The sequence below is a fragment of the Oncorhynchus mykiss genome, chromosome 1, assembly GCF_013265735.2.
Source record: "Oncorhynchus mykiss isolate Arlee chromosome 1, USDA_OmykA_1.1, whole genome shotgun sequence".
Lineage (NCBI taxonomy): Eukaryota > Metazoa > Chordata > Actinopteri > Salmoniformes > Salmonidae > Oncorhynchus > Oncorhynchus mykiss.
This window is the reverse complement of record NC_048565.1, coordinates 41,251,423-41,278,339: the sequence shown is the minus strand read 5'-3', so window position 1 is coordinate 41,278,339 and position 26,917 is coordinate 41,251,423. Positions and strand designations below refer to the sequence as shown.

At 44.6% G+C, this 26,917-nt stretch overlaps 1 pseudogene; it reads left to right on the top strand.

The window, feature by feature from the left end:
• The first annotated feature begins 5,105 nt into the window (after nucleotides 1–5,105).
• The window catches only part of LOC110532287, a 49,703-nt pseudogene continuing 27,891 nt past the window's right edge, over nucleotides 5,106–26,917 (top strand).

The window sequence follows — 26,917 nt, the reverse complement described above, 5'->3', positions numbered from 1 at the left end:
CAAATCTAATTTTCTTTTCAGCGTCCTGTGTTAGGAGAGAGTCTAACGTTGATCTAATGACTGATATTTCCTTTAATAGAGCAGGAGTGGGAGTTTTAATGTAGTCCTTCTCTTTAGTTCCTAATTCTTAGGAGAAATTACACAGCAGGTTAGGAGAATTAACCGAGCATGTTTGGATAATGAGCTAAAAGGTTAGAAAAGGGTTAGGACTAGCTAAAAATAAACTAGTTTTGACATCAATTAGACAAAAGCTGTTTCCCATCCAGACATGGCTGTACTGTAGCCCAGGGATGTTCAAATCTTACCCTACGAGGTCTGGAGCCTGCTGGTTTTCTGTTCTACCTGATCATTAATTGCACCCACCTGGTGTCCCAGGTCTAAATCAGTCCCTGATCAGGTCTAAATCAGTCCCTGATTTAGAGGGGAAGAATGAAAAAAACAGTGTAAATGGCTTCAAGCGAGGTCTAGATTTGAATTTGTGTGATCTAGCCTATCTATTTAATGATTAATTAATAGAAATGCCCTTCTGATCACAGGAGGCTGCTGAGGGGAGAACGGCTCATAGTAATGGCCGAAATGGAGTTAATGGAATGTCACCAACACATGGAAACCATGTGTTTGATGTATATGAAACCATTTAGCATTTTCCGCTCCAGCCATTTTTACAGCACCACCAACTTCCCGTGCTTCTAATTTTCTTAGGAGCCCCAAATCAAAGCCTAGTCATGGACTAAAAGGCACTTTCAATAGAGGGGTCATTCTACATATAGAGTGCCTTCTGGGTAGTGTATTTATTTCACCTTGAGCGCATGAAGAGCACATCTATAAAGAGCACATGTTTTACCATCTCAAGTGATTAAATAAAAATAACTATAAAAGTGACAAGGTTGACTGTAACAGGGTTGACAATTTCATCTTAAATCAGCCAAACACCCCTTGTAGCAAGGGGAATGGAAGATTGGGAAGGGAAATTTAATGCAAGGTTAACAATGTTACTTTTTAACAAATGTTTAAACATGAACAGTTTTACCATATTAAAATAAGAGTTCAGTTCATGTTACAAGGTAGACCTTAAACCGCAGGGACAAGTAAAGTAATCACCAATCGCATAGAAACAAGTGGTTTAAAATGCCATTCATTGAGGACAACCCATTTAATTTAATGAAAACACACCACTTGATGAACATTTTAATATGGTTTAGTTTGTACGGTAGATGTGCAGTATTTGATCCAACTGTTCAATTGAGTGTTTTTTCAACAATTGCACACATAAAAGGCACTCTATTGATGGGAAAACCCTGCGATTCTCCACTGAAATTTTTTTTTTGTTCAGGAAAAGGCTTACTCATTGTCTGGGAAACCGGCCCATAATTTTACACAACAGGCCCTTACCTAACCTCTTGTCCTTTAGCAGGGACTTAGGTGTTACCTATAAACTTTTTATACAAATTTGACTACATATCAAATAACCTAACAATGAGGAAAAGGTAATTGGCTTGAAGATAAATTCAGCCTCTATTTATTGTTGGTTTTGTCTAGCTAATAGCCTACACAAATGGGCTGCAATATTCAAGGTAAAATAAATTAGGCCTAAATCAAATTAAGTCTAATTTGAGACTCCCTTGGTGTACAAAAGGCTGTGAAGTATTTGTAGTTAATCATATCAGTAATGTTAGTTCATCATATCAGAGCTGTAGCTCCGAACACCGGTGAAGTGGAGCAGAGCATGCTGGGCAATTTCCAACACAGAGAAGATCAGCTCGAGAGAAGTAAAGCGAGAGAAAGTTCCAGCCATCCTTGTGCTTTCATTGTGTTGGCCAAGGCCAGTGTGCGTCCTTGTTGATATGTAAGTACATCTCAAACTGGCTCTAACCAGAATAGAAAGAGGAGTGGGAGTCCCCGGTGCACAACTGAGCAAGAGGACAAGTACATTAGTGTCTAGTTTGAGAAACAGACGCATCACAAGTCCTCAACTGGCAGCTTCATTAAATAGTACCTGCAAAACACCAGTCTCAACGTCAACAGTGAAGAGGTGACTCCGGGTTTCTGGCCTTCTAGGCAGAGTTGCAAAGAAAAAGCCGTATCAGACTGGCCAATAAAAATAAAAGATTAAGATGGGCAAAAGAACACAGACACTGGACAGAGGAATATACATGGGCCTCCCGAGTGGCGCTGTAGTCTAAAGCACTGCACCGCAGTGCTACAGTAGCTGTGCCACTAGAGATTCTGGGTTCGAGTCCAGGCTCTGTGGCAGCTGGCCACGACCGGGAGACCCATGGGGCGGCGCACAATTGGCCCAGCGTCGTCCGAGTTAGGGGAGGGTTAGGCCGGCAGGGATGTCCTTGTCCCATCGTGCACTAGCGATTCCTGTGGTGGGCCGGGCGCAGTGCACGCTGACACGGTCGCCAAGTGCACTGTGTTTTCTCCGACACATTGGTGCGGCTGGCTTCCAGGTTAAGTGGGCTCTGTGTCAAGAAGCAGTGCAGCCTGGTTGGGTTGTGTTTCGGAGGATGCATGGATCTCAACCTTCGCCTCTCCCAAGTCCGTACGGAATTTGCAGCGATGAGACAAGACTGTAACCACCAATTGGATACCATGAAATTTGGGAGTAAAAGAGTAAAAATTAATTAATTTAAAAATGACAACAACAACATACAAAAAAAGAAAATAAATATATATATATATATATATATATATAGTGCCTTTGAAAAATATTCAGACTCCTTGACTTTTTACACCTTTTGTTTGGTGAGGGTGGATTTGGTGCCTATGAGGAGTTCCGTTTTATCACTGTTGAGCTTGAGGAAGCTTTGTTGCATCCATGTTTTTATTGCAGAGAAGCAGGATTCAATGTAGGTCATAGGTGTTTTGAGGATGGATTTGGTGCTGAGTTAGATCTGGGTGTCATCAGCATACCAGTAGATGTCAAAGTAATGGCGGATCTGACCAAGAGGGAGGATGTAGATGATAAAGAATAAAGGACCCATTACAGAGCGCTGGAGGACACCATGTATAACTACAGTTGAGTCTGAGGTGTGGCCATTGAGGGAGATATAGTCAGTCCGGTTTTTGAGGTATAATTATGGCAAGGAGAGTGTGGTGCCCTTAACACACCCTCAAGCCTGGTGAGGAGGATCTGATGGCTCACTGTGTCAAAAGCAGCACTCAGGTCAAGGAGAATCAGAATGTTGAGGGCACCAGCATCAGCAGAGGTCAGGAGGTAATCAACAACTTTGAGGAGTTCAGTTTCAGTACTGTGGAGGGGGCAGTAACCAGACTGGAGGGGCTCTAACAGGTATGTAATTGGGAGGCAACAGTACATTCCATAGTCTTGGCAAGGAATGGGAGGTTGGAAATGGTTTGGAAGTTATTGAGGATGGTGGTGTCCATTCTTGGCCTTTTTAAGATGGGGGTGTTTTGTAGGGGACAGTTCTGTGGGCGAGTGAATGGTTGACGATGTGTGGGATATAATGACAGGGAGGAGGAAGTCAGACTTTGATGAGAGCAGTGGAGAGAGGATCCAGGGAGAAAGTTGTAGTCTTGGATGACATGCATGAGTGTTGAGATATATGGAGAGTCAATGGGGACGATTTCGGAGAGCTGGGTTTCAGGGGTGACTATTGGGAAGTTGACAGGGGGAGGGGAGGCTGAGATATTGATCAGCCTCATAATTAGTCATGCTATCCCGTGTTTTACTGCTTAAAGAATGGTATCTTGTTATATGCTAGTGTTTATTCTAACCAGATACAAACTTATCTTGGTGTGACTTATTCATAAGACTGGGCTTACAGCTAAGTGATGATTGGGTGCAACCGCAGCATGTGGGTTTACTATCTAAGAAAGTCACATGTATAGAACCTTGCAGAAAGGAGTACAATAGCGTTTGTTGTTTTGAATGCAGTTAGACGGTTGAGCCCTCAGGCTAGCAACCTCGTGCTATCTTAAAGTCTGCACAGACAACTAATTACCTTTTGCACACTATCTGTTGACTGCCACGTATACAGAAAGGGGTTGTATTTTCTCTATAAATGCAGATACTCGGCTACGTTTGTTAAGCCTCGGACTGACTGTCACGCCCTGGCCATAGAGGCTTTTTTATCTCTATTTTGGTTAGGCCAGGGTGTGACTAGGGTGGGCATTCAATGTCCTTTTTTCTAGTGACTTTACCACACAGCTACTTAAGATGGCCCTGCTGAACAAGCCATCTGCAGCTGAGATCGCTCACATTTGCCGTATCAAGATGAGGCTGCGATGGGCGGATGCGGAGGGAGGCTTGATGAAAACTATCAATGGGAAGAGGGTAAAGCCCATAAGACCCAACTGGCTATGCTGTGTGATCGCATAAAAGAACATTACCCACCCATGACCAATTGGGCAGCTATCCATAGTTGCACACAGAAAGCTAAGGAGTCATTGGAAGGCTAAAGACAGACTGGAGACCTGCTACCGTAAGCATAGCGGACTCAAACCAATGACTGATGGCTGCCACAATGATGACGACGACAACCTTTTTAAAGCGGCCCTAATGAATGGACTTTTGCCAGCCCTTGATAAACAGTTTAAAATGACTTGCATTAGCTGGGAAACTACCAGTCTACAAGCGGTTATTGAACACTGTTAATTAACATGCTGAGAGGCAGCAATTGTCTCAAGAAGACAAGACAAAACAGAGAATAGAAAAAGAAGGAGTGAAGTTACAAGCTGCACAGCTGGCTTTTATCAAGGACAGGGCCAGCAGCGGCAGGCTCAGGAAAGATCTCAAAATGATGGACAGAGGGGAAGAGGTAGAGGATGAGGAGGGGAGCCAGTGCTGACGGGTGGGCCAGACAGCAGCAACAACAGGACAGGAACTTTGTTTGTTATAACTGTGGAAAAGAAGGACATTTTTCTAGAAATTGTCGAAACACAAGTGAGCAGGGAGCAGCAAGGGGTGGTTGGAAAACCGGACCTCTATCGAACACCTTCCTCACCTCTGCCATGAAATCCTCCAGATGACGACAAATGGTGTATTGTTGATCCCAAACTGCCCTGGCCCAGGAGAGCGCCCTTCCTGAAAATTAGCATAATAATATACACTATCTTTGATCGGTCCGAAGGAAACGAAGATGGCAGTAGCTCAAAAAAGAGAACTCCAGCAGGTACCAGGATCCCCAGAGTATCGCTCCAGAGGAGGTAAGTGGGATTCTTGGAAAGCCGGGGTAGCCTGTACAAACTCACCACTCATAGGGAAAAAGTTACTGGGTGGTTGGGGGTTCTCAGAGGTGGCAGGCTACCTATGAGTTAACTCCCTGATTTGCTCCATAATAGCCTTAAACCCTTGGTCATGGCGTTCAGAAGGTCCTGTAGTAGCTCCTCATGTCTCTCAATGGTGGCTCCCTGCAGGGAGACAGCGTGGCTGAGCTGGTCCAGGTCTGCTGGGTCTGTTATAGCCAGTTCGTACTATAAGGATACAAGACCAGACCCAGATGCAGACACGGGAGGCAGGTGGTTTGAGTCTTTGATATTTATTGTATTCCAAAAGGGTAGGCAAGGGAATGGTCGTGGACAGGCAAAAGGTCAAAACCAATTCAGAGTCCAGGAGGTACAGTGTGGCAGGCAGGCTCGAGTTCAGGCCATCAGAATGGTCAGGCAGGTGGGTACAGAGTCCAGAAACATGCAATGGTAAAAACCAGGAGGACAAGACGAACTGGCACAGAGAAACAGGAACTGGGAAAACTGAGAAAATAAGCGACACCTGGAGGTAGTGGAGACAATCACAAGAACAGGTGAAACAGATCAAGGCATGACATAAATAGGGTTCTGAGGCATCTCCTTCGGGGGACAGTAATGGCATGGCAAGAATAGTCTCAATGTCTTTGCCGTACAATTACTTAACACAAGTTATAATAAACACTATAGTAAAAAAAAAATAAAGAAGCCATAAAGCAACCAATGAAATATATTGTAGCTCCCATAACACCAAATAATGACTGAACCCATCCAAACAGATTCCAATCGTTGTCTGGTTGGTGTTTGTTTGCAAGATCACCGCTGAGCTCTTTCAGATGTTCCACTACCATAGTCCAGTTACCCTCACCCCTGGGTGTGAATGTATAGCAATGGTCACCTATCATTTTGCACGCTCCCCCCTCCCGTGCTAGCAACATGTCAAGCGCTACCCTAATCTGTATGGCCGTGTGGCTTGCTATTCTGTCTTATTATCGAAAATCCTCAAGTGGTTAAATTTACCAGTGATTCTAAATGATATCCTAATCGATCTAAACCATGGGCATTTTCCGATGCTCCATACCAAGGAATTAATATGCGCGTATCTGGAAACCACAGTGAGTCAATTCAGCTCCTCCTCATTAAGTCCTCCCACATACCTGATGTTTTGGGTTTTTCTTGGCTCCAAAAACACGACCCAGATATTGACTGGACTACGGGTTCCATTCTGGGTTGGAGCTCATTTTGCCATTCACACTGCCTAAAGGCGGCACAGCCATTAAGTATGGCCTCGGATCTCTCTGCCGTGCCCGCAGAGTATCATGACCTCCTGGAGGTTTTCAGCAATACTCGTGCTACCTCCCTTCCTCCACACCGTCCTTACGATTGTGCTATTGATCTCCTCCCAGGCACCACACCGTCTCGAGGCCGGCTATATTCCCTGTCCGGTCCTGAGACCAAGGCCATGGAGGAGTACATCGAGGACTCACTGGCTGTTGGGAGCATTCGCCCCTTTGCCTCTCCTGCCGGCGCAGGATTCATCTTTGTAGGGAAGAAGGACAAGACCCTGCGTCCATGTATTGATTACCGGGTCCTCAATGATATTACAATAAAAAATCGGTACCCTCTACCACTCCTCTCCTCAGCTTTTGAACCTCTCCAGGGGGCTACTATCTTTTCAAAATTGGACCTTCGGAATGCCTACCACCTTGTGCAGATACGCAAAGGAGACAAGTGGAAGACAGCTTTCAACACTGCGAGTGGACACAATGAGTACCTGGTTATGCCATTTGGACTCACGCGCCTGCTGTCTTCCAGGCACTGGTCAACGATGTGCTCCGGGACATGTTGAATTGTTTTGTTTTTGTCTACCTCCGCGACATTCTTCATTTTCTCTCATTTTCTCTCGTTCTGCCCAGGAACATGTTCGACAGGTCATTCAGCGCCTCTTGGAGAGGCTGCGAAGTGCGAGTTCCACCACTCAACTATCTCCTTTCTGGGATACATTATTGCTGAGGGGAAGTACAGATGGATTCGGAGAAGGAGTGGTGGTGGATTGGCCCCAGCCCACGTCCAAGGTGCAGCTCCAATGGTTTCTGGGTTTAGCAAACTTCTACCGCTGTTTCATTCAGGGCTCAGCAACCTGGCGGCTCCCCTCTCTGCACTCACCTCTCCCAAGGTACTGTTCACATGGTCCCCAGCAGCGGACAAGGCTTTTGGGGATCTAAAGCAGAGATTTACTACTGCTCCCATCCTAATCCATCCGGACCCAACTCGTCAGTTTGTGGTGGAGGTTGATGCTTCCGACGTGGGAGTAGGGTCCGTTCTTTCCCAGTGATCCGTCCAGGACCAAAAGCTTCATCCCTGTGCTTTCCTGTCCCATCGTCTCAACTCTGCGGAGAGGAATTATGATGTTTGGAACCGGAAACTCCTAGCAGTTGAGATGGCTCTGGAGGAGCGGAGACACTGGCTGAAAGGGGCGGAACATCCATTTCTGGTATGGACGGATCATAAGAATTTACAATACCTCCACACTGCCAATTTCACCATCTCCTACGGCCCTGGGTCAAAAAAAGTGAAGCCAGACGCTCTATCCCGTCTGTACAGTTCCACTGCCACTCCCTCTGAATCTGAGACCATCCTCCCTGCCTCTTATTTGGTGGCTTATGTTGTTTGGGAAATTGAGGCTCTGGTCTGCAAGGCACAGCATTCCCAGTTGGACAATGGGGGGGGGGGGGGCGGCTAACCAGCTGTTCGTTCCTGATTCGGTCCGGCCTCAGGTCCTGGAATGGGCTCACTCTTCCAGGCTTACCTCTCGTCCTGGCACTCGTTGAACTCTCTGGCTTTCCTTCGTCAATGCTTCTGGTGGCCCACCATGGTTCCTGACATCTCGGCCTTCGTCGCAGCATGCATGGTGTGTGCACAAAGCAAGACTCCGCGGCAAGCTCCGTCTGGCCTCCTACAGCCACTCCCTGTCCCTCATCGCCCCTGGTCCCATATTTCCCTGGATTCTGTCACTGGGCTTCCTCCATCAGATGGCAACACCACCATCCTGACGGTGGTAGATCGGTTCACCAGGCAGCCCATTTCATCTCTCTTCCGAAGTTACCTTCAGCCAAGGAGATGGCCCAGCTTATGGGGCAGCACGTCTTCCGGATCCTTGGACTCCCGGTTGACATTGTCTCGGATCGGGGTCCTCCAGTTCTTGTCCCAATTCTGGAAGACTTTCTGCACTCTTATCGGGTCATCAGCCAGCCTGTCATCTGGGTTTCATCCCTAATTTAACTGCCAGTCAGTGCAAGCCAATCATATATGCCAGGAACACTCTCCCCTGCTCAGCTACTGGACTATACCCCTTTGAATGCTCCATGGGGTATCAGCCCCCACACTTCCCAGAGCAAGAAGTTGAGGTGTGTGTGTGTGTGTGTGTGTGAACTTGCGTCCTTCTCTCTACATCCACAGGGGGCCACTTCATTGTCAAAGGTCAGGAGAAGGTCATTCTGGTCCAGGAGCAGCTGTCAAAGAACCACATCATCGTGGGGCAGGACAGGAAGGGAGCAGTGGGAGCCTCACTCATATCTAGAATGACTTGACCAGATTGTGAGTCTCCCTAGTTAGACTCTAGCTGCAGTTTGGTGTAGATGCTTTGCTCCTATTGATATTTCCATACCTACTTTCTTTCATGATTGATTCATTATATGAATGTTTTCTGATTTATTGCTTACTTTAGTGCTTTATCATTGTAAGACTGTACTGGCATGTCTGTTTATCAAAACGTCAGTTCACTTGCCACCACACTCAACTCAAACTGCTGTGTAAGGTGGTTACACCTGAGTCCACATGAGGGCGCTGTCTGACTAAAATATGCCAACAGAATACAGATAATGCCAAGCTCTTCCACCTTTCTACCCTGTTCAGCCTTGTTGTTCAATGTGTTGGTAGTGGAACCCACTTGTGCTACTCATTAAGACCTAATTTGCTAAGGTAATATAAAAATGAGCTAATCTAATGTTTTAGCTAATTTCAGAATGTGAACATGCTGCATCTATTACCATTATATAACAATTGCTACTAATTTTTGAGCTGAAAATTTGATTGGATTCATTCAAGCAACAGCAGAAGACATTTTTGTTTAAATCCCTACTTTCAGTGAGTTGTTTTAGCTTTCAGTCATCCTCTTCTGTTAAACATTTGGGCATCTTTATCACTCAATAAGGTTCGTATCCGTGACACCTAGATTAAAATGGCTCTATGAACCTGTTGGCAGCAGTAGCATCGTTGATTTCCTCTTGGCCAGCCCTCTCCAAACATGTCCAATGTGGCTAGTAGAAAGAGGAGGAAGGGAAGCGCTACTAAGGTACACAATAGTACATTTTGGTAGATAGAAGGTGCTCTTTGGTAAAAGGGGTAAATTGGTAATCAAAAAGAAAGGAGGACCAAAGCACTCTTCATATAATTAATTAAAATGCCTTTATTAGTATGGCATGTTCAATAGAAACAAAGTTGTTGTTTTTTTTAAACCGACGCGTTTCGGCAGCATGGCCTTCGTTAGCGAGTACAAAAAAAGGAATACAAGGTCCTCTTTTGAACAGCTTTACAATTAGCCCTAATTAGAAGAGGGAGTGGTTACAAAATAGATTGGACACACCTAGTAAGCAATACTATACACATTAAAAGGTGAAATACTGTAGCTAAGTTATCATAAAAATACAACTCCAAGCTAGAAGTATCAGAAGACTAAAAGGTAGTTCTAACCTTAAATATGACTGGGAGAAGTGTCAAGAATAAGAAAGCAATTTGTTCCATAGTACACTAGAACACAGCAAAAGATGAACAACAACAGTCTAACCGTAGCTGAGGGCAAATTAAGCAAAATGTCTACTGGATGACAGCAAATGGACCCATCACGACCCTACAGGAAGGGTGAGAAATCCATATCTTCATTTAAACCAGGGTATTTAGTGGCCTGTAGTTTGTAAATCCAAAAACGTTCCCTTTGATTTAACTGTTTAAGACGGTCCACTTTTCTAATTGAGGACGGAATATGATCAATACCCATAGCTTGTATGGAGGCAGGGTTGCCATGGTGTAAGGACTTGTAGTGCCTTGCCATGGTGTAGGGACTTGTAGTGCCTTGCCATGGGGTAGTCTTCATTGCCTACCCGTATGGCGTACTTGTGTTCCGCTAAGCGGTCTTGAAGGCGTCTCTTTGTCCGTCCAATGTAGAACACCTTGCACTGTGGACATTCCAATCTATAGATGACATGAGTGGTTTTACAGTTAATGAAATGCTTGACGTAATACTCCATTTTGGAAGCTGTTTCAACAAAACACTTCTTCTGTGCAATGGTTGCAATGGTTCCATTTAAAGGAGCCCTTGGGATTGTGGTCAAGCCAAGTTTTTTGAGAGTCACCCGGAAGATAACTGTGTCCAATGTGGCCTTGTAACATTTAGAGTAATCACCAGTGTGGAGTGTTGGCCGGCCTGGTTTGTTTGCTCTGCCTTCATGCATCCTGGGTGAAAATCCTCCTGGCCCTCGATGCACTCTGCAATGCTGCCAAGCAGCACGGCCCCAGATGCATTGTGGGCCAGCCAGCCCTGTTCCCACAGCTTCGCAATAGCATAAGCAAATGTCAGAGATCCTGCCTCACCTCTCCCTGACCTCTCTTGTCTGTACCTCTCCCTTTATCTTTTTTCTACCTTTCACTCCGTGTACACCCACACTGCCCCTTCCTCCACCCACTTCCTCACTTCTCCATCTCCTGCCAACCTCTCTTTTCTTCCGCCATCCACCTCTCCCATCCTCTTTGTCACATCACATCCTTTATACCTCTTTCTCCTCCACTTCATCATCATCATCCATTCACTTATACATCTCCACCATATGTCCTCACCCCTCCAAACTTCCCTGATACCTCCGTCATCCACCTCAATCCTTGCCCTTAAACCACCTCCTCCACGTTTCTCCTCTATTTTGCCCTTATACCTTCCCTCCATTCCTCCCACCCACACGTAATCTCGTTCATACCGCACCCTCTTAATAATGTCTTCCTGAGGACTAGGACTTTGACTGAAGAATAGAATGTATTCTAGCAAGAGGAGATGAGTCTTGCGTTTGTGACACAGCCTTTGTCTTGCCTAGTAATTAAAGAATAATCCTCCTCAAGTCATTTCTCAATAGGCCAACATGTCCTTTTTTGATATGTGTTGATGAATGCAATGCCCCAATTTGTCTGAATAAAGACCCTTATTCAGTAGGAGGAACCAGCAATGCATTGACGAGGGCCATATTAGCATCCTAGCAACGGCCGTTGGATCAGATTTGAATGCATGTTGTTGATGCCTTTTCAGTGTTGTTCTCATTATACCTTTGATGTTTGATACGTCAAACTATGCCTCAGTAGACATAAAGCCTTAAATAGATATTAGACCAGGGGTGGGCTCCTGGGTGGCGCAGCCGTCTATGGCACTGCATCTCAGTGCTAGAGGTGTCACTACAGACCCATAGAGAGTTGCACAATTGGCCCAGCGCCGTCCAGGTTAGGGTTTGGCCAGGGTAGACCGTCATTGTAAATAAGAATTTGTTCTTAATTGACTTGCCTAGTTAAGTAAAGGTTCAATTGAAAAAAAAAAGTAAAAACTTGAGATTTAGAAATTCAACAGAGGAAGGCCGCACAGATTTTTTGGGGACTAATTTGTTGGGCCAGGAAAAGGGCATTTATTAAAACATATATATATATATATATATATATATATATATATATATATATATATATATATATATATATATATATATATATATATATATATATATATAGGTCCATTAGAATTTGTACATAGTGCATTCAGAAAGTATTTACACCCCTTGACTTTTTCCACATTTGTTGTGACAAAATAGGATTAAAATGTATTTAATTGTAATTTTCTTGTCTACGAGCTACACAAAATACTCTAATGTTGAAGTGGAAGATTTTCTTTTGTTTACATCCCTGTTAGTGAGCATTTCTGCTGTGCAAAGATAATCCATCCACCTGACAGGTGTGACATATCAAGAAACTGATTAAACAACATGGACATTACACAGGTGCACCTTGTGCTGGGGACAGTTAAAGGCCATTGTGCAGTTTTGTCACACAACACTGCCACAGATGTCTCAAGTTTTGAGGGAGCATGCAATTGGCATGCTGAGTGCAGGAATGTCCACCAAAGCTGTTGCCAGAGAATTGAATGTTAACTTCTCTACCATAAGCTGCCTCATCGTTGTTTTAGAGAATTTGGCAGTATGTTCAACTGGCCTCACAACTGAAAACCGCAGACCAACTGCAGCGTAAGCTACGAACAACGAACACATATGCATTTTATCGATGGAAATTTGAATGCACAAAGATACTATGACAAGATCCTGAGGCCCATTGTCATGCCATTCATCCGCCTCCATCTGCCATCCATCCTCTTTCAGCATGATAATGCCGCAAGGGTCTGTACACAATTCCTGGAAGCTGAAAATGTCCCATTTCTTCAATGGCCTGCATACTCATCAGCCATGTCACCCATTGAGCCCGTTTGGAATGCTCTGGATCGACGTGTACAACAGCATCCAGCAACTTCGCACAGAAATTCAAGAGGAGTGGGACAACATTCCACAGGCCACAATCAACAGCCTGATCAACTCTATGCGACGGAAATGTGTCGTGCTGCACAAGGAAAATAATATGAAATCCATAGATTAGGGCCTAATGAATGTAGTTAAATTGACTGATTTTCCTTATATGAACTATAACTCATTAAAATCTTAGGAATTGTTGCATGTTGCGTTTTATATTTTTTGTTTAGTTTATGAAAAATAAAACACTAATATATCTTGATTAGGTAAGTATTCAACCCGCTGAGTCAATACATGTTAGAATCATCTTTGGCAGCGATTCCAGCTGTGAGCTTTCAGGGTGCCCATTATTTTTATTTTTTTTGCCCATTATTCTTTAAAAAATTATTCAAGCTCTGTCAAATTGGTAGTTGATCATTGCTAGACAACTATTTTCAGGTCTTGCCATAGATATTCAAGCAGATATAATTCCAAACTGTAACCCAGCCACCACTTTCTTCTTGGTGATTTTTTTATTTAACCTTTATTTAACTAGGCAAGTCAGTTAAGAACAAATTCTTATTGACAATGACGGCCTACCGGGGAACAGTGGGCAAACTGCCTTTTTCCGGGGCAGAACAATAGATTTTTAACCTTGTAAGCTCAGGGATTCAATCCGGCGACCCTTTCGGTTACTGACCTAACGCTCTAACCACTACGCTACCTGCCGCCCCAAAGTAAGCAACTCCAGTGTAGATTTGGACTTGTGTTTAAGGTTATTGTGCTGCTGAAAGGTAAATTAATCTTCCAGTCTCTCGTGGAAAGCAAACTGAACCAGGGATTTTGCTTACATTCAGTTTGTTTCTTTATCCTGAAAAACTCCCCAGTCCTTAATGATTACAAGAATATCCATAACGTGATGCAGCCACCACAATGCTTGAAAATATGGAGAGTGGTACTCCGTAATCAAACCAAATCTAGCTTTATTTATACAGCACATTTCAGACATGGAATGCAACGAAATGTGCTTCACAGGAGAAAACAAATAAACACAATGAAAATAAAAGCTGAAATATTTACTACACAACAGACATACGACAAAAAAACTAAAGAATGACAAAAACCTAATGACATAATACATAGGTAATGTGTTGTATTGGATTTGTCCCAAACATAACACTTTGTATTCAGGACAAAAAGTTAATTGCTTTGCCACATTTTTTGCAGTATTACTTTAGCGCCTTGTTGCAAACAGAATGCATGTTTTGGAATAGTTTTTATTCTGTTCACGCTTACGTCTTTTTACTCTGTCAATTAGGTTAGTATTGTGGAGTAACAATATGCTTGTTGATCCATCCTCAGTTTTCTCCTGTCACAGCCATTAAACTCTGTAACTGTTTAAAGTCACCATTGGCCTTATGGTGAAATCCCTGAGTGGTTTCCTTCCTCTGCGGCAACTGAGTTAGGAAGGACGCCTGCATCTCTGTAGTGTCTGGGGGTATTGATACACCATCCAAAGGGTAATTAATAACTTGATATTCAATGTCTTTTTGTTGTTGTTACCATCTACCAATAGGTGCCCTTCATTGCGAGGCATTGGAAAACTTCCCTGGTTTTTGTGGTTGAATCTGTGTTTGAAATACACTGCTCAACTGAGGGACCTTATAGATAATTGTATGTGTCGTGGGGTACAGAGTTGAGAGAGTCATTGTAAAATCATGTAAAACACTATTATTGCACACAGAGGGAGTCCATACAACATTATGTGACTTGTTAAGCACATTTTTAATTCCTGAACTTATTTGGACTTGCCATAATAAAAGGGTTGAATACTTATTGACTCTAGCTTTTCATCTTTTATTATTTTGTAAAAAAAAACGTAATTCCACTTTGACATTAGGGATATTGTGTGTGACAAAACATCTCTCAATGCAATCATTTTAAATTCAGGCTGTAACAACAAAATGTGGAAAAAGTCGAGGGGTGTTAATACTTTCTGAAGTATGAAGAACATTGACTATACAAAACATTAGGAACACCTGCTCTTTCCATGACAGACTGACCAGGTGAATCCAGTTGGAAGCTATGATCCCTTATTGATGTCACTTGTTAAATCCACTTCAATCAGTGTAGGTGAAGGGGAGGAGACAGGTTAAAGAAGGATTATTAAGCTTAGAAACAATTGAGACATGGATAGTATATGCGTGCCATTCAGAAGGTGAATGGGAAAGAGAAAATATTTAACTGCCTTTGAACAGGTTTATGGTAGTAGGTGCCAGGTGCACCGGTTTATGTCAAGAACTGCAACGCTGCTGGGTTTTTCACACTCAACAGTTTCCCGTGTGTATCAAGAATGGTCCACCACCCAACGTACATTCAGCCAACTTGAAACAACGATGGGAAGCATTGGAGCCAACATGGGCCAGCATCCCTGTGGAACGCATTTGACACCTTGTAGAGTCCATGCCCCGATGAATTGAGACTGTTCCGAGGGCAAAAAAAGGGGGGTGCAACTCAATATTAGAAATGTATTCCTAATGTGTGGTATACTCAGTGTATATCGAAGGCTACTCACGTAACCATGGGTCTATGAACCAAGTTGCGCATTTAGTTAACTACAATTTGTTTTGATTAAATTGTTTATGCTAAATCCACTGCAGGCCGCTTTTAATCGGCCGTAGTTTCCCCCCCCCCCCCCTACTATATACTGTAAGTATGTCTATTTAAATGGCATATATGTTGTTTGTTGAAGCAAATAAGCTTTAGAAATGCCCATGTTCCATTGTACATGCATTTCATAAAGCTTACAAATGGACTTCACATTTACTGTTTTTACATTTGCCGTTATTGTAGTGTAAAACACAGGACAGGACATGGTTGAATAGGCTGGCATGGTTGACTCTTCACTGGTCGTCCTCAGTAGCCAATGGTTATAGCCTGCAGGGTGGGTGGTCTGGGAGGACATGCTCAGTCTCACTGGCCATCTCTCTAGAGCTCGACACAGACTATTGCTGACTCAGTGTGACGGTGGTGTGTTTGTGTAGTGTGGGTGTCGGGGGGGGGGGGCATAAGGGCTGACACATCCCTGGTCGTGGCTTTTGTGAGTCACTTGACCTGCTGCAACTTTGATCCCTCCGAATGTTAACTTGTGTCCTTATTTTCTTATCGTGATAGTAAACGTGCATCTCACATTTTCATTACTTTAGAATTACGCCTCCGGTTCTTTCTTTTAAAGTGTGTCACTTTGTGATCTGAGATACAGCTTGCCTGTTTTATTTTGCTGGGCAGTTTCAGAGTTTGTACTCATATCCCTCTGCATGTGTGTGTTACCTAGACTCTGAAATACATTGGGAATAAAGTGCGGCGACGGCGCGTGTGAGGAGGGCCCAAGAATACCAAGATGGAGGACGCTAGGAGCTTCCCTCATCCTCCCTCATGTACCTGTAAGTGCTATCAGATTGACCACACCAACAACAGCTTTATACACACCTGCCCTGCCCAGTGTGGCATGGGATTTACTATGGACTATCAGCAGTATCAATGAGATAGGTGTTGGTTAAAGCACTGTGCTCATCACACCATCAGATGATTTAGTTTTGTCACCTGTACCCTTACCTATTCTTTATTAAAATGGCTATAAGTGTGTTACTTCCGGCGCCGACAGAGATGGCCGCCTTGCTTCGCGTTCCTAGGAAACTATGCAGTGTTTTGTTTTTTTACGTGTCATTTCTTACATTAGTACCCCAGGTCATCTTAGGTTTCATTACATACAGTCGAGAAGAACTACTGAATATAAGATCAGCGTCAACTCACCATCAGTACGACCAAGAATATGTTTTTCGCGACGCGGATCCTGTGTTCTGCCTTTCACCCAGGACAACGGAGTGGATCCCATAAAAACGACTCCGAAAAAGAGGGAAACGAGGCGGTCTTCTGGTCAGACTCCGGAGACGGGCACATCGTGCACCACTCCCTAGCATCCTTCTCGCCAATGTCCAGTCTCTTGACAACAAGGTTGATGAAATCCGAGCAAGGGTAGCATTCCAGAGGGACATCAGAGACTGTAACGTTCTTTGCTTCACGGAAACATGGCTCACTGGAGAGACACTATCGGGGGCGGTGCAGCCAGGGGGTTTCTCCACGCATCGCGCCGACAGAAACAAACATCTTTCTGGTAAGAAGAGGGGCGGGGGCGTATGCCTTATGACTAACGAGACATGGTGTGATGAAAGAAACATACAGGAACTCAAATCCTTCTGTTCACCTGATTTAGAATTCCTCACAATCAAATGTAGACCACATTATCTACCAAGAGAATTCTCTTCGATTATAATCACAGCCGTATATATCCCCCCCAAGCAGACACATCGATGGCTCTGAACAAACTTTATTTGACTCTTTGCATTTATTAACTGGAATCCATTTATCCGGAGGCTGCATTCATTGTTGCTGGGGATTTTAACAAGGCTAATCTGAAAACAAGACTCCCAAAATTTTATCAGCATATCGATTGCGCAACCAGGGGTGGAAAGACCTTGGATCATTGTTACTCTAACTTCCGCGACGCATATAAGGCCCTGCCCCGCCCTCCTTTCGGAAAAACTGACCACGACTCCATTTTGTTGATCCCTGCCTACAGACAGAAACTAAAACAAGAAGCTCCCACGCTGAGGTCTGTCCAACGCTGGTCCGACCAAGCTGACTCCACACTCCAAGACTGCTTCCATCACGTGGACTGGGACATGTTTCGTATTGCGTCAGATAACAATATTGACGAATACGCTGATTCGGTGTGCGAGTTCATTAGAACTTGCGTTGAAGATGTCGTTCCCATAGCAACGATTAAAACATTCCCTAACCAGAAACCGTGGATTGATGGCAGCATTTGCGTGAAACTGAAAGCGAGAACCACTGCTTTTAATCAGGGCAAGGTGACTGGTAACATGACCGAATACAAACAGTGCAGCTATTCCCTCTGCAAGGCTATCAAACAAGCTAAGCGTCAGTACAGAGACAAAGTAGAATCTCAATTCAACGGCTCAGACACAAGAGGCATGTGGCAGGGTCTACAGTCAATCACGGACTACAAGAAGGAATCCAGCCCAGTCACGGACCAGGATGTCCTGCTCCCAGGCAGACTAAATAACTTTTTTGCCCGCTTTGAGGACAATACAGTGCCACTGACACGGCCTGCAACGAAAACATGCGGACTCTCCTTCACTGCAGCTGAGGTGAGTAAGACATTTAAACGTGTTAACCCTCGCAAGGCTGCAGGCCCAGACTGCATCCCCAGCCGCGCCCTCAGAGCATGCGCAGACCAGCTGGCCGGTGTGTTTACGGACATATTCAATCAATCCCTATACCAGTCTGCTGTTCCCACATGCTTCAAGAGGGCCACCATTGTTCCTGTTCCCAAGAAAGCTAAGGTAACTGAGCTAAACGACTACCGCCCCGTAGCACTCACTTCCGTCATCATGAAGTGCTTTGAGAGACTAGTCAAGGACCATATCACCTCCACCCCACCCGACACCCTAGACCCACTCCAATTTGCTTACCGCCCAAATAGGTCCACAGACGATGCAATCTCAACCACACTGCACACTGCCCTAACCCATCTGGACAAGAGGAATACCTATGTGAGAATGCTGTTCATCGACTACAGCTCGGAATTCAACACCATAGTGCCCTCCAAGCTCGTCATCAAGCTCGAGACCCTGGGTCTCGACCCCGCCCTGTGCAACTGGGTACTGGACTTCCTGACGGGCCGCCCCCAGGTGGTGAGGGTAGGCAACAACATCTCCACCCCGCTGATCCTCAACACTGGGGCCCCACAAGGGTGCGTTCTGAGCCCTCTCCTGTACTCCCTGTTCACCCACGACTGCGTGGCCACGCACGCCTCCAACTCAATCATCAAGTTTGCGGACGACACAACAGTGGTAGGCTTGATTACCAACAACGACGAGACGGCCTACAGGGAGGAGGTGAGGGCCCTCGGAGTGTGGTGTCAGGAAAATAACCTCACACTCAACGTCAACAAAACTAAGGAGATGATTGTGGACTTCAGGAAACAGCAGAGGGAACACCCCCCTATCCACATCGATGGAACAGTAGTGGAGAGGGTAGCAAGTTTTAAGTTCCTCGGCATACACATCACAGACAAACTGAATTGGTCCACTCACACAGACAGCATTGTGAAGAAGGCGCAGCAGCGCCTCTTCAACCTCAGGAGGCTGAAGAAATTCGGCTTGTCACCAAAAGCACTCACAAACTTCTACAGATGCACAATCGAGAGCATCCTGGCGGGCTGTATCACCGCCTGGTACGGCAACTGCTCCGCCCTCAACCGTAAGGCTCTCCAGAGGGTAGTGAGGTCTGCACAACGCATCACCGGGGGCAAACTACCTGCCCTCCAGGACACCTACACCACCCGATGTCACAGGAAGGCCATAAAGATCATCAAGGACATCAACCACCCGAGCCACTGCCTGTTCACCCCGCTATCATCCAGAAGGATCTATCTCAAGGACATCAGACTGTTAAACAGCCACCACTAACATTGAGTGGCTGCTGCCAACACACTGACTCAACTCCAGCCACTTTAATAATGGGAATTGATGGGAAATGATGTAAATATATCACTAGCCACTTTAAACAATGCTACCTTATATAATGTTACTTACCCAACATTATTCATCTCATACTTCATACTCTATATCATCGACTGTATCCTTATGTAATACATGTATCACTAGCCACTTTAACTATGCCACTTTGTTTACATACTCATCTCATATGTATATACTGTACTCGATACCATCTACTGTATCTGCCTATGCTGCTCTGTACCATCACTCATTCATATATCCTTATGTACATATTCTTTATCCCCTCACACTGTGTACAAGACAGTAGTTTTGGAATTGTTAGTTAGATTACTTGTTGGTTATTACTGCATTGTCGGAACTAGAAGCACAAGCATTTCGCTACACTCGCATTAACATCTGCTAACCATGTGAATGTGACAAAAACATTTGATTTGATTTAACATAGAACCGATTCCATATCATTTAGCTAGCTGGATCAACCCTCATTATTTTGTATATTGCAGTCAAAAACGTTCCTCATTGGTCCACTTAGGTTTGATCGAATGACTTCCTACTACTACCAGGGTTGGGGTCAATTCCATGCCAATTCAGGAAGTAAACTGAAGTACAAATTCCAATTTTCCCCATTGCTTATCTGAGAAATTGTAATTTCAGTTTACTTGCTGAATTGAATTTGAAATGGAATTGAATTCCGGGCCAAGTATATTTAGCTGGCGGTGATGGTGTGCAGGGTGATCCTGGCCCAAGGAGAGAACAAGGTGGACGACAGAGACTATGGCAACAAGTGTCAGTTGCCAACCCAGACAGGAAGATCACGTCAGTGACTCAACCCACTCAAATGACGCACCCCTCCTAGGGACGGCATGAAAGAGCACCAGTAAGCCAGTTACTCAGACCCTGTAATGGGGTTAGAGGCAGAGAATCCCAGTGGGGAGAGGGGAACTGGCCAGGCAGAGACAGCAAGGGCGGTGCTCCAGAGCCTTTCCGTTCACCTTCACACTCCTGGGCCAGACTACACTCAATCTAATGACCCACTGAAGAGATGAGTCTTCAGTAAAGACTTAAAGGTTGAGACAGAGTCTGCGTCTCTCACATGGGTAGGCAGACCATTCCATAAAAATGGAGCTCTATAGGAGAAAGCCCTGCCTACAGCTGTTTGCTTAGAAATTCTAGGGCCAATTAGGAGGCCTGCGTCTTGTGACCGTAGCGTACATGTAGGTATGGACGGCAAGACCAAATCAGAAAGATAGGTAGGAGCAAGCCCATGTAATGCTTTGTAGTTTAGCTTAAAACCTTGAAATCAGCCCTTGCCTTAACAGGAAGCCAGTGTAGGGAGGCTAGCAGTAATATGATCAAATTTTTTGGTTCTAGTCAGGATTCTAGCAGCCGTATTTAGCACTAACTGAAGTTTATTTAGTGCTTTATCCGGGTAGTCGGAAAGTAAAGCATTGCAGTAGTCTAACCTAGAAGGGGCCACAGTGTCTCCTGACCCCTCCTGTCTCAGCCTCCAGTATTTATGCTGCAGTAGTTTCTGTCGGGGGGCTAGGGTCAGTTTGTTATATCTGGAGTACTTCTCCTGTCTTATCCGGTGTCCTGTGTGAATTTTAAGTATGCTCTCTCTAATTTTCTTTCTCTCTTTCTTTCTCTCTCTCGGAGGACCTGAGCCCTAGGACCATGCCTCAGGACAACCTGACCTGATGACTCCTTGCTGTCCCCAGTCCACCTGGCCATGCTGCTGCTCCAGTTTCAACTGTTCTGCCTGCGGCTATGGAACCCTGACCTGTTCACCGGACGTGCTACCTGTCCCAGACCTGCTGTTTTCAACTCTCTAGAGACAGCAGGAGTGGTAGAGATACTCTTAATGATCGGCTATGAAAAGCCAACTGACATTTACTCCTGAGGTGCTGACTTGCTGCACCCTCGATAACCACTGTGATTATTATTATTTGACCATTTATGAACATTTGAACATCTTGGCCATGTTCTGCTATAATCTCCACCTGGCACTGCCAGAAGAGGACTGGCCACCCCTCATAGCCTGGTTGCTCTCTAGGTTTCTTCCTAGGTTTTGGCCTTTCTAGGGAGTTTTTCCTAGCCACCGTGCTTCTACACCTGCATTGCTTGCTGTTTGGGGTTTTAGGCTGGGTTTCTGTACAGCACTTTGAGATATCAGCTGATGTAAGAAGGGCTATATATACAGTGGGGCAAAAAAGTATTTAGTCAGCCACCAATTGTGCAAGCTCTCCCACTTAAAAAGATGAGAGAGGCCTGTAATTTTCATCATAGGTACACTTCAACTATGACAGACAAAATGATTAAGAAAATACATAAAATCACATTGTAGGATTTTAATGAATTTATTTGCAAATTTATGGTGGAAAATAAGTATTTGGTCACCTACAAACAAGCAAGATTTCTGGCTCTCACAGACCTGTAACTTCTTCTTTAAGAGGCTCCTCTGTCCTCCACTCGTTACCTGTATTAATGGCTCCTGTTTGAACGTGTTATCAGTATAAAAGACACCTGTCCACAACCTCAAACAGTCACACTCCAAACTCCACTATGGCCAAGACCAAAGAGCTGTCAAAGGACACCAGAAACAAAATTGTAGACCTGCATCAGGCTGGGAAGACAGAATCTGGAATAGGTAAGCAGCTTGGTTTGAAGAAATCAACTGTGGGAGCAATTATTAGGAAATGGAAGACATACAGGACCACTGATAATCTCCCTCAATCTGGGGCTCCACGCAAGATCTCACCCCGTGGTGTCAAAATGATCACAAGAACGGTGAGCAAAAATCCCAGAACCACACGGGGGGACCTAGTGAATGACCTGCAGAGAGATGGGACCAAAGAAACAAAGCCTACCATCAGTAACACACTACGCTGCCAGGGACTCAAATCCTGCAATGCCAGACGTGTCCCCCTGCTTAAGTACATGTCCAGGCCCGTCTGAAGTTTGCTAGAGAGCATTTGGATGATCCAGAAGAAGATTGAGAGAATGTCATATGGTCAGATGAAACCAAAATATAACTTTTTGGTAAAAACTCAACTTGTCGTGTTTGAAGGACAGAGAATACTGAGTTGCATCCAAAGAACACCATACCTACTGTGAAGCATGGGGGTGGAAACATCATGCTTTGGGGCTGTTTCTCTGCAAGGGGACCAGGATGACTGAGTGAAAACCTCCTTCCATCAGCAAGGGCATTGAAGATGAAACGTGGCTGGGTCTTTCAGCATGACAATGATCCCAAACACACCGCCCGGGCAACGAAGGAGTGGCTTCGTAAGAAGCATTTCAAGGTCCTGGAGTGGCCTAGCCAGTCTCCAGATCTCAACCCCATAGAAAATCTTTGGAGGGAGTTGAAAGTCCGTGTTGCCCAGCAACAGCCCCAAAACATCACTGCTCTAGAGGAGATCTGCATGGAGGAATGGGCCAAAATACCAGCAACAGTGTGTGAAAACCTTGTGAAGACTTACAGAAAACATTTGACCTCTGTCATTGCCAACAAAGGGTATATACCAAAGTATTGAGATAAACTTTTGTTATTGACCAAATACTTATTTTCCACCATAATTTGCAAATAAATTCATTACAAATCCTACAATGTGATTTTTCTGGATTTTTTTTCTAATTTTGTCTGTCATAGTTGAAGTGTACCTATAATGAAAATTACAGGCCTCTCTCATCTTTTTAAGTGGGAGAACTTGCACAATTGGTGGCTGACTAAATACTTTTTTGCCCCACTGTATAAATACATTTGATTTGAAGTGTCTGGAGTAGGCTGGACAGGTAGCTCCATCTACGGAATCAGGGTCTGTTTTTCTCTATCCTAACATAACCTCTCTATCCTAATATAACTTATCTATCCTAATAGTAAAATATTACTCTTGCGAACCTCCTCTGTGTATGTTTAGTTTACCCCCTCAGTTAGTAGACTCCAGCACATTGTCTATGCAGACTGCACATTGGCCTATAGAGATGCACTTTAACACATTGGGATGCACAGACTTACACTATACAGTGCCTTGCGAAAGTATTCGGCCCCCTTGAACTTTGCGACCTTTTGCCACATTTCAGGCTTCAAACATAAAGATATAAAACTGTATTTTTTTGTGAAGAATCAACAAGTGGGACACAATCATGAAGTGGAACGACATTTATTGGATATTTCAAACTTTTTTAACAAATCAAAAACTGAAAATTTGGGCGTGCAAAATTATTCAGCCCCTTTACTTTCAGTGCAGCAAACTCTCCAGAAGTTCAGTGAGGATCTCTGAATGATCCAATGTTGACCTAAATGACTAATGATGATAAATACAATCCACCTGTGTGTAATCAAGTCTCTGTATAAATGCACCTGCACTGTGATAGTCTCAGAGGTCCGTTAAAAGCGCAGAGAGCATCATGAAGAACAAGGAACACACCAGGCAGGTCCGAGATACTGTTGTGAAGAAGTTCAAAGCCGAATTTGGATACAAAAAGATTTCCCAAGCTTTAAACATCCCAAGGAGCACTGTGCAAGCGATAATATTGAAATGGAAGGAGTATCAGACCACTGCAAATCTACCAAGACCTGGCCGTCCCTCTAAACTTTCAGCTTATACAAGGAGAAGACTGATCAGAGATGCAGCCAAGAGGCCCATGATCACTCTGGATGAACTGCAGAGATCTACAGCTGAGGTGGGAGACTCTGTCCATAGGACAACAATCAGTCGTATATTGCACAAATCTGGCCTTTATGGAAGAGTGGCAAGAAGAAAGACATTTCTTAAAGATATCCATAAAAAGTGTTGTTTAAAGTTTGCCACAAGCCACCTGGGAGACACACCAAACATGTGGAAGAAGGTGCTCTGGTCAGATGAAACCAAAATTGAACTTTTTGGCAACAATGCAAAACGTTATGTTTGGCGTAAAAGCAACACAGCTGAACACACCATCCCCACTGTCAAACATGGTGGTGGCAGCATCATGGTTTGGGCCTGCTTTTCTTCAGTGGGGACAGGGAAGATGGTTAAAATTGATGGGAAGATGGATGGAGCCAAATACAGGACCATTCTGGAAGAAAACCTGATGGAGTCTGCAAAAGACCTGAGACTGGGACGGAGATTTGTCTTCCAACAAGACAATGATCCAAAACATAAAGCAAAATCTACAATGGAATGGTTCAAAAATAAACATATCCAGGTGTTAGAATGGCCAAGTCAAAGTCCAGACCTGAATCCAATCGAGAATCTGTGGAAAGAACTGAAAACTGCTGTTCACAAATGCTCTCCATCCAACCTCACTGAGCTCGAGCTGTTTTGCAAGGAGGAATGGGAAAAAATTTCAGTCTCTCGATGTGCAAAACTGATAGAGACATACCCCAAGCGACTTACAGCTGTAATCACAGCAAAAGGTGGCGCTACAAAGTATTAACTTAAGGGGGCTGAATAATTTTACACGCCCAATTTTTCAGTTTTTGATTTGTTAAAAAAGTTTGAAATATCCAATAAATGTCGTTCCACTTCATGATTGTGTCCCACTTGTTGTTGATTCTTCACAAAAAAATACAGTTGTATATCTTTATGTTTGAAGCCTGAAATGTGGCAAAAGGTCGCAAAGTTCAAGGGGGCCGAATACTTTCGCAAGGCACTGTATATACACCCCTTCAAATGAGTGGATTTGGCTATTTCAGCCACACCTGTTGCTGACAGGTGTATACAATCGAGCACACCGCCATGCAATCTCCATAGACAAACATTAGCGGTATAATGGCCTTACTGAAGAGTTCAGTGACATTCAACGTGGCACCCATCATAGGATGCCACCTTTCCAACAAGTCAGTTCGTCAAATTTCTGCCCTGTCAACTTTAAGTGCTGTTATTGTGAAGTGGAAACAACTAGGAGCAACAACGGCTCAGCCGCGAAGTGGTAGGCCACACAAGCTCACAGAATGGGACCTGCGAGTGCTGAAGCGCTCAGTGCGTAACAATCTTCTGTCAGTTGCAACACTCATTACCAAGTTCCGACCTGCCTCTGGAAGCAACGTCAGCACAATAACTGTTGGTCAGGAGCTTCATGAAATGGGTTTCGATGGCCAAGCAGCCACACACAAGCCTAAGATCACCATGTGCAATGCCAAGCGTCGGTTGGAAGGGTGTAAAACTTGCCGCCATTGGACTCTGGAGCAGTGGAAACACGTTCTCTGTAGTGATGAATCAAACTTCACAATCTGGGTTTGGCAGATGCCAGGAGAATGCTACCTGCCCAAAAGCATAGTGCCAACTGTAAAGTTTGGTGGAGAAGGAATAATGGTTTGGGCTGTTTTTCATGGTTGGGCAGGACCAATTAGTTCCAGTGAAGGGAAATCTTAATGCTACAGCATATAAATACATGCCCGACCTCCCTAATACCCTTGCGGCTGAATGGAAGCAAGTCCCCACAGCAATGTTCCAACATCTAGTGGAAAGCCTTCCCAGAAGAGTGGAGTAGCAAAGGTGGGACCAGCTCCATATTAATGCGCATGATTTTGGAATGAGATGTTTGACTAGCAGGTGTCCACATACTTTTGGTCATGTAGTGTACCAGAGTACGTTGGGCAGTGCAAACTTCCTTTTACACATTTCAATCAATCAATTAATCAAATGTATTTATAAAGCCCTTTTTACGTCAGCCGATGTCACAAAGTCCAAAACAGAAACCCACCCTAAAACCCCAAACAGCAAGCAATGCAGATGTAGAGCACGGTGCCTAGGAAAAACTCCCTAGAAAGGCAGGAACCTAGGAAGAAACCTAGAGAGGAACAAGGCTCTGAGGGGTGGCCAGTCCTCTTCTAACGGTGCATGGTGGAGATTATAACAGTACATGGCCAATATGCTCAAACGTTCATAGATGACCAGCAGGGTCAAATAATAAAAATCACACTGGTTGTAGAGGGTGCAACAGGTCAGCACCTCAGGAGTAAATGTAAATGTCAGGAGTAAATGTCAGGGTTAGAGACAGCAGGTGCGGTGGAAAGAGTTCTAAACACCAGGTCTGGGACAGGTAGCACGTTTGGTGAACAGGTCAGGGTTCCATAGCGGCAGGCAGAACAGTTGAAGCTGGAGCAGCAGCACGACCAGGTGGACTGGGGACAGCAAGGAGTCATCAGGTCAGGTAGTCCTGAGGCATGGTCCCAGGGCTCAGGTCCTCCGGGAGGGGAGCGAGAGGGTGAGAGAAATAATTAGAGGGAGCATACTTAAATTTGCCTGTACAGACTTCCTCCAGCACAGTGGCCTATAGTGTGCTGCTCCACAGTGTAGATAAGCAGAGCCTGCATGCTCTGGGTCTATCTGCGCAGCACGACTCACTCACTCTGTAATTCAATTAAGATGACTGTCAGCATTTAATGCTAATGTTTTAAAGGGGCTGGTTGTGTGACAGTGCTGCACAGGCTCACTGCTGGTGCCCATGGGATGAATGGGTTTTAAAGCTCCCAGGTAGAAGTTGCCTGTATTCACAGATCTTGGTTATTTTACCATCCTCTAATCCCAACCTTAATCT